Source organism: Pipra filicauda, unplaced genomic scaffold (genome assembly GCF_003945595.2).
Source record: "Pipra filicauda isolate LSUMZ 115617 unplaced genomic scaffold, ASM394559v2 scaffold227_size1260479_pilon, whole genome shotgun sequence".
Classification (NCBI taxonomy): domain Eukaryota; kingdom Metazoa; phylum Chordata; class Aves; order Passeriformes; family Pipridae; genus Pipra; species Pipra filicauda.
Genome location: NW_024104340.1, coordinates 245999 through 257500, shown reverse-complemented (window position 1 = coordinate 257500; position 11502 = coordinate 245999). Strand labels below are relative to the sequence as shown.

The 11502-nt window shown below is 40.3% G+C and overlaps 1 long non-coding RNA gene across 1 annotated transcript in view; it reads right to left on the bottom strand.

Moving 5' to 3' along the window:
• LOC113992370 overlaps positions 1 to 8947 on the bottom strand; it is a 26117-nt gene extending 17170 nt beyond the window's left edge. Inside the window, exons 1-3 of the long non-coding RNA XR_003542221.2 lie at positions 8593 to 8947; positions 1026 to 1173; positions 739 to 918 (exon numbers count right to left, since the gene is read on the bottom strand). This is a non-coding gene — a long non-coding RNA (uncharacterized LOC113992370). The remainder of the gene's footprint in view (positions 1 to 738; positions 919 to 1025; positions 1174 to 8592) is intronic.
• Between the last annotated feature and the right edge of the window lie 2555 nt (positions 8948 to 11502).

Here is an 11502-nt window from a genome sequence, read left to right as displayed (position 1 = left end):
CACAATTCCCTAAGATTGCTGACTCTCCCTCAGTGCAAATGATGACCACTGTTTTACAAACCAGACAACTGCTCATATATACTTTGTATTGCTGTTATGTTCAAGGAGTGTTGCACAGTTTACTGTGTTTGGGGTGTTACAGAAGGAATAATCTCTGTTGAACTTTTAACCACATGGAGGATTTTCAGTGCTGTTCTCCAATAGACTGGAATCATTATCCAGCAGCACACACCGAAGGGTGAAAAAGGAACCTATCCAAGTCAAACAGCAGGAGACATATAAGTTGGAAGTAGACCAGGACAACAGGGCTAATTTCCACTATCCTATAATAAGTACAGGAGAACTTTAATGACCAGAAATAGTCAAAATGCCAGTGTCATCTCTTATCCAGCTGAATGCTGACAGCTCCAGCAAAGCTGTCCATTAACACCATGCTTGTGCACTCAGTATTGACTCTGGAGGCAGAGCACTGCCCATTAGAAAAAGGAAAGGAAAAGTTGGATTTACTTTTGTTGCCTTTCTAAACAGTGATTTATCTCCTATGATCTTGAACCTGAAATAACAGGCTAATCAGATATTCTACGAAAGGTATTGAACCAGCACATGCTTAATTTCATGTAGCTACAATGAAATAAAAACCAAAACCAAACAAACAAAAAAACCCACAACCAAACCAACCAACCAACCAACCAAAAAAACCAACAACAAAGGAAAAATAAGTATATAAATGCTATTTACCTTATTTATACTTTCCAGCTTCCACTCATTTATGGCTAAGAGATTTTCTGACCCAGAGTTGGCATGTTTTTATTCAATAACTTTGAATAGAGTCTCCTTCCTTGGTTCACTTTTGAATCTGTGTCAACTTCCAGCACCCTTAATGACCTCTGAAATGGAGTTCCATAACTTACTTAACACCTGAGTATGGAAAAATAAAATTGTTTCCTTGGTTTTGAACTGCACTATTAGTTTCACGTGATGCTCAGCTCTTACACGTGAAGAGGATACAGTCATTTTCCACTTACCCTTTTCATGTCATTCCCAGTCCTGTAGATCTCTATCAAATTCTCCGTCAGTTGATTCCACTCCAGGCTGAAGATTGTCAAACTTCTTTTATCACACAGAAACTGCTCCATAAGCCTGATCACCTTTATCACTCTTCACATATGCACTCTGAAATGGGAGCAGGAGAATTACTCAGAGCACCAAAGAAGCAGATTGTACCACAGCTCTACACAGACAGTCATGTTTTCTAATTTGTCTTCTATTTCTCTCCTAATAATTCCTAATTCAGCTTGGGTGGTTTTTTTTCTGTTTTTTCCCCTGAAGTCAATGGAATTGGAATTCCTAAACTTCTGTTATTTAACAAAAGTACATTGTGCCCAGCTGTCCCCCTAACAACTACCAACACTGACTATGTCAACACTGTGATATCTGCAATACTTCTGGTCCCATTACAAGACACTGCCTGATATTTATGATTTTCAGCTGTCCAGCTTGGCTTTCAAGACATTATTGCCCTTTTCACATAGAGCATGACAACAATCTCTCCTATTTGTCCACAGATGAGTTGTCAGCTAGTTCTTTTGGTATTTTCTCTAGCAAACAACAGTAGCTCAAAAGTAGTTGACTCTCCCAGAAAAGCTTGGTGAGCGTGAAGTTCGCTCTTACCTAGATAAAGTGGAGATAAAACTACTTACCATGGACAAAGACAAAACCTTTGAGGACCTTGATGTAATTAAAAATAAGCCCCTGCCCTCTTCAGACAAACACAAAAAATCTCAAGCAATGGCTGATTAACTTAGGAACTCAAAAGATTAGAGGAACTCAAACTGATTGGAAACTGTCACTGAGGGGTTTATATCTCCATTTCCCTTTTCTGGATTTTAGTTTCTTCCACCAGCAGATAAAAACACCAGAAGTAATGTGAATTTCACAAAAAGCCCTGACAGTGACTCTATCAGTAAGGCAGTTCTACCAGCTGAATGCAGCATTGTCTCTGGTTGTCCAACCCTGTATTACAGGTAAAATCTCAAATATTCTTCAGACCACCTGGGAGAAAAATAAGGTTATACATGTGCTACAGAGAATGTAATCTGAATACAGCAGAGCTTGTTCTATGCCCATCAATGTCAAAAATCACCTGTAAAATCTTTATAACTGGAAGGGATTTCCAAGAAGGAAAGAATGATCACATTTGGTTTCTCAGAAACCAGACTGGATTTTAACTACTGAAAAAAAAAAATCTGCAAGATAAATAAATAGATTCAGAATTCAGGAAGCTGAAGAAACAAAAATGGCAACATGGCTTTCTATAATCCAAGTCATGAAATCACAAAGAAGGGCTCCCATAATTAAATTTAAAAAATAATAAAAAATTTATATAATTCATTACACTCTTCCTTTTCTTTTCATTTGTAGCTCACAAGCATTTGTTTGTCAAGAGCACTACATGAAGACCAAGTAAGACTGGACAGAGAAGGTAACATTAACATGCTGTAGCTGAATCTCATTTGGAGCCATTCACAAGATTAAAGGTAGAGGATAGATATTCCAAATATGTATTTATAGAATATTAAGATATAGACATAAAATACATAACAAAAAGGCTGACAATCTTCAGGACAGATGGCTGGCTCCTACATTTTTGCCAGGATATGGCTTCCTCTCTTCAATTATGACTAGATTTGTCAAGTTCTGATTATGTATCGACATGAAATTGTTGCATCCAATCACGTAATCAAAACTATGCTACTAATAAGCAAAAATTACATTAAAATAACTATCAAATATTCTCGCTAGAAAACTTCACACATTTCTATACGTATCTTCTGAAATTTAAAAGTAAGTCAGAGGAGCAGGGTGAGAATCTGTATTTCTATATGTGCATAATATATGCAATACACACTCAGTCTGGTTTTGAAAAGAGCCAAATTACGATATAAATAAAAATACATTGTAAGTGAAATAAAAACACGTTTTAAGTAAAAAAAGAATATAAAATTATTCCAAAGACAAAATGCAAACATACCAGGTAGTTTCAGTAATAAACTGGAAATTACATGAAATATGAAAAACGGTATAATTCCTTGGTCTGCCACTAATTCCACACTGATATTATCTTATCTATTGATTATATAGAAGTCTAGAAAGCAAGTATTATTTTCTTTTCTCCATGATATATAAGAGCAACAACTATACAAGTCCTCAAAATCAGCTTCATCCTTCTATCACAGTGAAATTTTGTATATTGGCAGAAACATATTTAGGCAATAATAAGGTAGTTTTGAAAAAATCTGCAAGAAACATAAAATTGGAACACATTAAATTACTTCAGAGTGGGGGATATCACAGGAGAGGTCAGAAGCCGAGACAGAAAGATGACTAGAAGCCATGAGTGTATAGTTAACATTTTTTATTTCCATGTGAATTTTGTCCTGTATTGTAGCAGAAAACCAAATGATAGGATTTTTTAATTCTGTGTTATACTGCCCTTCTGAATGCATTCCTCCTCTTCGATTGCACCATCTGGTTGGCAATTTGCCTAAGTGTCCTTCCTGCTTTCTCGGAAACTAAGTGTGGATGTGCTTAGGAAAGAAATGGGAAACATTGCCACTCAAAGAGTTGCCTGCCTGCACCATTTTAAATCTGCTCCCATTCTTGTCCTTTTTCTTCTGTTCCATCACCGTGTTTCTGACTCTTGAGTATCCCTGTGGCAATGGACTGGGTTACTTACGGTCGTGGTGACAGAAAATGTTTAAATTTCAAATAGGTTTTTAAAGAAATATTTCCATGTATTCCCTCCGCAAATGGAGGAGGTTTTAGGTTGGTTTATGTGGCTTTATTTAAGGTGCACAGTACCACTGCTTTTTAATATGTGCTGGTGTATCCAGACACATGATTCTGTCCCTTTCTTTCTCTCCCTTTTTTTAACCATGTGTATTTTGTAAATAGGAACTTATTTTCCACACATTTTCCCTTTTTATTTTATCTATAAGGTCTTATCTCAAAACACTGCTGATGAACATATTTGTGAAGATTCAGATGCACAGATTTTGCTGAAATTATCTGTGTTTTCTTACCCAGGAACTAACTGCACATCTGGAAAGGCTTGTCTAGACTAGCAAGAGGCTGTTTAAAGACTTCAGGTTAAACCCATAAGCCTCCTTAGATAGGAGGAAAGCACTAACACAAAATTGAGATCCTTCAGAATCTAAGCTCAGTTAGCACCTAATCCCATCGTTTATGGCTATGATTGCCAACCTCATAGCCATCAATAGTTCTTTCACAGAGAGCTCCTTATGTGGGCCTGCCTAAAAGCACTGACTCTTCACAGTGCTGATAAACTCAGTGCTCCAGTCAGACTCTAATGTCCACTGGATTCACAAGTATGCCTCTGCCTACCACATTGCCTCCAAAGGATGTTCTTTGCCTGTCTAATTAGATTCTTTAAAAAATATGCCATTTGATCTCCTACAAAAGATACCTGAGATATCCTTACCTTAGTGCTCATTTTGTATATGTTGATCTGCACACCACCCTTCTCCCTGTGCCTCCCTTTCTCTCCACCTTCACTTCAAGTATTGCAATAAAAATTGTAACCCACGAGTCATAAATAGAACTTATTTGTTCCATTTACATCACTGGAAGAATGTGGTGCTCTGTGAGCAGTGCAGTTTATGATGCTGGCTTCAGTATGAGTAGGGAAACCCCTGAGACTTATACACTTCAGTAAATGAGGGTTTTTCCCTTTCCTCACAAACGTTGTCTTTGACCTCAGCTTTAGATCTCTGCACAACTCAAATCTCCTGCTCCCCTGCAGAACCAACTCTGCCATGGCTCTCTAACTGCTGCCTGGCTCAGTGGCAGTCTCTTCTCTTTTCTGAGCTACTTATGGCTTAATTTAGTGCCACAATGTTTGCTGAATATTTCTTGAAAAAGTTTTTTGATACCTTGACATAAATAATCATGAAAATCAGCAATTTTTAATGGGAAATGTCCCTAGTTTTCCATTAAAATAATTTTGGTTATGCCAAAGCAATGCAACTGGCTATAAGCAATGTGTTGAACAATGTTTTGTTACAGTTCTGCCTGTGAAAGCTTTTGCAATACTGAAGGGATGTCAGTATTTTCAAAAGGATGCAACATCTATATTTATGTATGCAGAGATTATAAAAAAAACCCCAACAAATCCTTAAAAACATTCTGAGTACAAAACAAGTTTTCGGCATCAAAAACACAAGTATATACCATAGTTAAGATACCCATATTGTCTTAAATAGAACCATTATTCTACTTTCCAACTATTGAGACATACTGCAGCATCCAATATGCCAGAGCAGTGTAACTGTTAGTAAATGATGACTTTTTAATGGGAAACCCTGTACATGTTAAAAATATGATACTCTCCCTAATCGTATGTAACTAAAGATATCTTCTGCAGATCATGAAGATTTAGAAACCTCTGAAAAACAGATGTGCCAAGCAAACCACTAAAAGCAAGTATATACTGAATTTATTTATTAATTTATACAGTGCCCATCTCAAAGCACAGTCTGGAATCCTGTACAGAATAAACAAAAATTAAACCAAACTGGGCTCAGAGCCAAGAGAAATCAAGTGTACCAATAAAATGGGGGAGGGTGATAGAAAACTATTCCAAAAAGATATATACATGTCCAGATACTGTGCTGTCTTAGTGGACACATCATAATATCAATACTGGAAGTAACAGAAATACAATTTGCAGCAAGGATAGAAATATTCAAGGGGGAAAAAAAAGAAAGCAATTATGACAGAGTTAATTTACAGCTATTGAAAGCCACACTACAGAAGCAATTACAGTGGAGGAAACACAAACTGTGTGAATTTTGAATGAAGATTGAGTACATATATTGTCACACATCTATAAGATTTCAGCTCTAACTATTGATCGTATTGCATTTTATTCTTTGATTGCAATATTCAAACAATAAGAAAACATTACAACTGCCATGTAAGAGCTTTTGGGTGGGTATTCCCTCAAATATATGAACTCGTATTTTATCACTGTTCTCCTTCCCATATTTTATTTATAACATATCAGGGTTTTTAGTCCTTTTTATGATTTTGATGACTTAGATGAATAATGATGAGGTAGCTGCCTAAATACAGAGCTACTATGAAGAAATGCCTCTGAGATCTAGAGAGAAAAGACAAGGAAGCAGCACATTCTATTTTCAAAAGACATAAAGAACAGGCCACACAATTAAAATGGTTTTTGGTTGTGTATCCTCTCCTGATCACAGAACGGGTCAGGTTGGAAGGGATCTCAGTGGGTCATCTGGTCCAACCTCCCTGCTCAAGCGGGGTCTTCCTAAAGCACATTGCACAGGACTGTGGCCAGGTGGGCTCTGAGTATCTCCAGTGAGGGACACCCCACAACCTCTCTGGGCAGCCTGTTTCAGTGCTCAGTCACCATGAAAGTAAAGAAGTTTTTCCTCATATTCATGTGGAACTTCCTGCGTTCCAGTTTCTGCCCACTGCCTCGTGTCCCACTGCTGGGCACCCTCGAGCAGAGCCTGGTCCCTCCCTGGCACCTCCTGACACTGACAGAGGGGATGAGGTCCCCTCTGAGTCTTCTCTTCTCCAGGTTAAACAGGTCCAGCTCCTCAGCCCAGAACTGGACTAAGGGCTGAGGAGAGGGGCAGAATCCCTTCCCTGACCTGCAGGCAGTGCCCTTCCTCACGCACCTCAGGACGCCCTGGCCTTGTCCCCCAGGACACACTGCTGGTCAGGGACACCGGGTTCTCCACCAGCACCCCCAGGTCCTTCTCCACAGAGCTGCTTCCCAGCAGCTCAGCCCCCAGCCTGGACTGGTGCATGGAATGCCCTCCCTGCTGTTTTTGCTCCATCATGGACACCCTTCAGCCCTGGATACTCAGGGTGGAAATAATTTGGTGGCAATAAGTCGCTGTCGGGCCGGGCCCAGGGTGACTGGGCCAGCCAGAACACGGAGGTGACGTGAGGGGAAGGCACCACCAGCGCCTGCTGATTCTGAGTCTTTCTTCATTATTATGTTATTTTACCCATACCACTGGCAGTGAGTTTTACAACCATTTTTTCCCTGACATTCTCTCTCCCAGGACAGCCCAGTACCAGCCCTGTTTGTAACACATGGAATTTTACATGTCTATTCACTGAAGACATTTTCGGTGACTCTCCTGCCCTCCAATTCACCCACTCAGTTTTTCAGAGTCTCTGTCAAAACAATCCTCTCCTTATAAAACTAATGAAAACTTCAGCAACAGGTTTAGATTCCTTTACCACGGAACAAGATTTCAAAGTGAGATTTAACACCCAAATCCCAATCAGAGAAAAGCAAAAGACTTTTTCTACATTACTTAGTGGTTTTGAGCTCTTTATAAATAGGTGAAGTTTTACTGAATGTGAGTTGTACAGTAATATTACTAAAAATATCAATGATACTGAGCTCCAGGGAAAATTTAAACACATTTGAGACATGAAAAAAGTATATGCTATAAATAGTTGCAAGGATGGATAGTAATCAATAATGTGTGGACCTAACTCAATAATTCATTTTATATTGCATATAATATTAATATACTGGAAAATGTTATTCGAGGAAAACTGAAATTGCTTAAAAAACATAATTTTAAAAATATTTGCAATGCCTTTGCACTTCATTTAGCATTTTTAAAATTGCTAGCTAAATTCCCTAACATTAAGATGAGTCAAATTAATCTCTTACAAGTATAATATAAAGGACTGTGCCATCCTAACATTCTTAATAATTATTATAAAAATATATTTCAAACTGCTAGATTAAGTCAAAATCCTTGACTGTATTACACAAAGCCTTTACAATTAACTTCATCTCTCATTTGAAATATTTATATCTATATCTAAATATTTATTTGAAACACTAAGTTTGCTTCCTTAATTACATGTTACATTTAAGAGGGGAGGGAAGCTTTCCCTTATGCCTCTCCAGGTAGGTACCTGCATGTCCATGAGTGTAGAGAAGCACACATACACAAACCATTTTTCCAGGGAAAGTTTAGCAGTACATCTATTTAATGCCTCTGATTAAAAAAACATTTTCTTTTTCATTTTACTAGGAATCTCTTATTGATTTAGATCATAGTTGAAACCCCCAATCAGCTTTATCAGAGATGAAGCTGTTCCTACTTCTAATTATAACACAGTTTTCATTTGCCCTTTAAGGAACTACAATAGATCAGGATACAATTTTCTCTCCTGAGTGTTTGCCTCCAGATTATTATTACTATTTTCTGAAAGTCTCAGCCAAAACAGTTCAATTCAAAAAGGTATCAAAGAGAATACTGGATAGTTTGCCAGGGTTACTAAATTCTAGTAACTCATTCCTTTAAAGGCTTTTGTATTCCCAAACTTGAGGGCAAAAGTGTAAAAAACAGAGGCAGGGAGGGAAGCTGAAATTATAAAAGAGGGAGAATAACAAAGGTAAGAATCTGAGGGACAACCCTCTTCAATAAATTAGATTAGGCAAGTCCAAAAAAGAAAACCCCAAACCATAACAAACCAATTCTCCAATACTTAGTAGCAACTTACAGAGCTGTAGAACAGAGGTCCGGCAATGCCCTCAGAGAGTTGTGGGATCTCTCAGGCTGGCTCTATAGTCCAGTCTCTGGCTCAAAGCAGGGTCAGCCCAGAATTCGGATCAGATTTCTCATGGTTTTGTCCACCTGGATCTTGAAAAGGTCCAAAAACTGGTGAGTGCACAACTACAGAGACTGGGAGAGGGAATTAGATGAGATAAAATGTGGTAAGAGCACTCCAGTAAACAGCTAGAATGGAAAGAGAGTGAATGAGCATGAGAATTGGGACTCGGAGACAAATTCTGTAACTGAGGTGTTCCAGAAACTTTGAGCTACAGGTGTACTTTTGATCACAACTACGGGTAGTTTGGTTGACCACAGGGTCTCAACTTGTCAAGGAAAAATAGTGAAAGTTTTGGATTTAATGATCCATTCAGTGTCCCATCAGCTTCCCCGCCATCAGTGACAAAGAGACCTGCACAAGCCTGGTTCCTGCACCTGCCCTGTCAGGCATTCAGCCGCGACTCACAACAACCCCAGGCAACACTCCAGTCGTGGGGAAGAGAGGCTGGAAAGCTGTCTGGCAGAAAAGGACTTGAGGGTCGACAGCAGCTGAACATTAGACAGATGGAGGCCCAGGACAAAACTTGCTGGATGCTGCCTTTAGCCTTCTCCCTTTCTTGGAGGCAAATGTACCTGGACTGAACAGGGATGAGCCAAAAAGGAGTCAGCGTCCTTGCACGAACAAAATCACACAAGACTCCAAAACCAGGTGCCTTCCCTGCTCTCAGTCCCACCTGCCCAACAGCTCAAAATCTTCCCAGAGCATACAAATGAGCCCACCAATTAAGGCATGAGGCCACACTTCAACCAGGCACATTGACTTCACACAAACCAAAAGCACAGAACCCAGCAAGAAACTCGCAGGCCACCCTTGTAGTGAGTTTGGGCAGGAAGCACTGAGCAAGCACAGGGCTACAGCAGCCACCGCTGCCCAACAGGGCTGGGACTGTCAGGGACATGGTGTTTGCACGTGTGTCCTGAGGAGATTCTTCTGCCTTTCTCTCCTAAAAGAGAGACTGGTTGTTCATTTTATAGGGACAAGAGCGGATGCAGGAAGCATTACAGGGAATGCTTGTGGGTGAAAGCTGAGCACGAGACCAAAGATTCAAACTCTTTCCCAGTATAACTGTGCCATGGGAGAGCCCCAACACTGACTGACTGACAGTGTTGGGGCTGCTGCTTTCAACATTCTGGGCTGGCGCATGGTTGATCCTGTGGCATTTTTCAGGCTGGCTGAGTTTTGTGCAAGCTGTTGTTTCCCTGGTCGGTGCTGAACCTGGACTGGTCCAGGGTGGCAGGAGCCGCTGCTGCTTTTAGGCACCAGGGAACCATGCGACAACTCTGATGCCAGCTGACAAGCTGATGCCAGCTGATAGGTTGACAAGCTCTAAATCGTCACTGGAGGCAGCAGGAAGAGGCAGGAAGGTCAGCAGCATGGCCACCAAGGCCCATGGCAGGAGAGGTCATCATGGTGCCCACAGCCCTCCTTGAGCAAGCCAAGTCTAAGCCCCTGCTGCCAGGCCCAGCCTGGACCCTGGTCCCAGCCCTGGGCAGCCAGGTACTTTGCCTCTCACCCATGCCCTGGCCAGCACAGCCATCACACTCCCAGTTGGCTGAGGTGTTCCTCAAGCAGCAGCAGCCTTGGTGGATGCCCTCAGCAGTGCAGGAGCAGCACAGCAGCAGTTCCCAGGGCCTGGGAAGCAAACGAGTTGCTGGGTGTGAGGACAAAGTGACGCAGCAAGGGATGGCTCAGCAGGGTCCTTGTTCTTCGTCCTTCCTCCCCGAGCCCCAAAGGACAGAGATCCCGTGCAGAGCCCTGGATTGCAGCTTTGGCCACTTATCCTCTTCATCCACCTGCTCCCTAACTCCCAGGAAAAGCCACTTACCAGCATTGCAGTGGCTGTGCCTCTGATCTACCAGCTGATCTACCTGCTCTTGTCAGGTCCTCAACTTCTTGGCTGCCTCCAGGATTGCATGCCAAGGAGAAACAGGGTGTAGCACTGTAAGTACAGACAAAGGAGATGAATTAAGGCTGCTAACTTAATTCTTAACTTAATTAGGTATTTACTAACTTTGCAGCTGTAAGGTTTTCTTTTAATGCAGTTTTCTGCATGTAATAATAAACCTTGTACTTATTTAACTGATTTCTATGCAAGAGAACAACTGATAAATTAGAAGCACAGAGTCATGAAAAGTTCATGGCATGCAAATTGTGATGACTGCTGTGGTATCTGCCATAGTTTTCAGGTCTGAATTGCTCTTTAGTAGCATTAATTTCCCAGTGTGCAAACATTTTTTCAGGTGCTTTCTGAGGTTGGCCATTGTACAAGTAGCTTAAAACTTTTTTTTATACAGAGCCTTTTCAAAATCTCATTACTGAAAATGGGAACAGTTCAACTGATACGGATTGAAATCCATGGATTTTGCAAGAACATCCATATTTCTGAATGCATAAAGCTACAACTCAGCCAGATGCTTAGGTATGTGCATACTAATTGCATACTAATAGTACTTTCGATATCAGTAGAATTGACAGTGTTTTTTAAAATTAATTATACACATACCCATAATGCCAAGTAAGAGCTCACACTAAACTCAGAGAAGAAAAGAAATAGGAAAGGCCAGAAATATGATAAGCAATGGACATTATATTATCTTATGGCATTAAAACAGAAGAAAGGAGAAAGAAGAGTAAATGATCAGGGAAACAGTTTAAAAACACACATTCAAGATTCACAGAAAGCCTATAGAAAGTTTTTCATTCTCTTTTCCCCAAAGATTCAGCAAGAGTTTTTCTGTTTCTAGAACTGATAGCTGAGTGGCATTTGGGGTTCTTGCTTTTCAAGCAATAGTTGGAGAA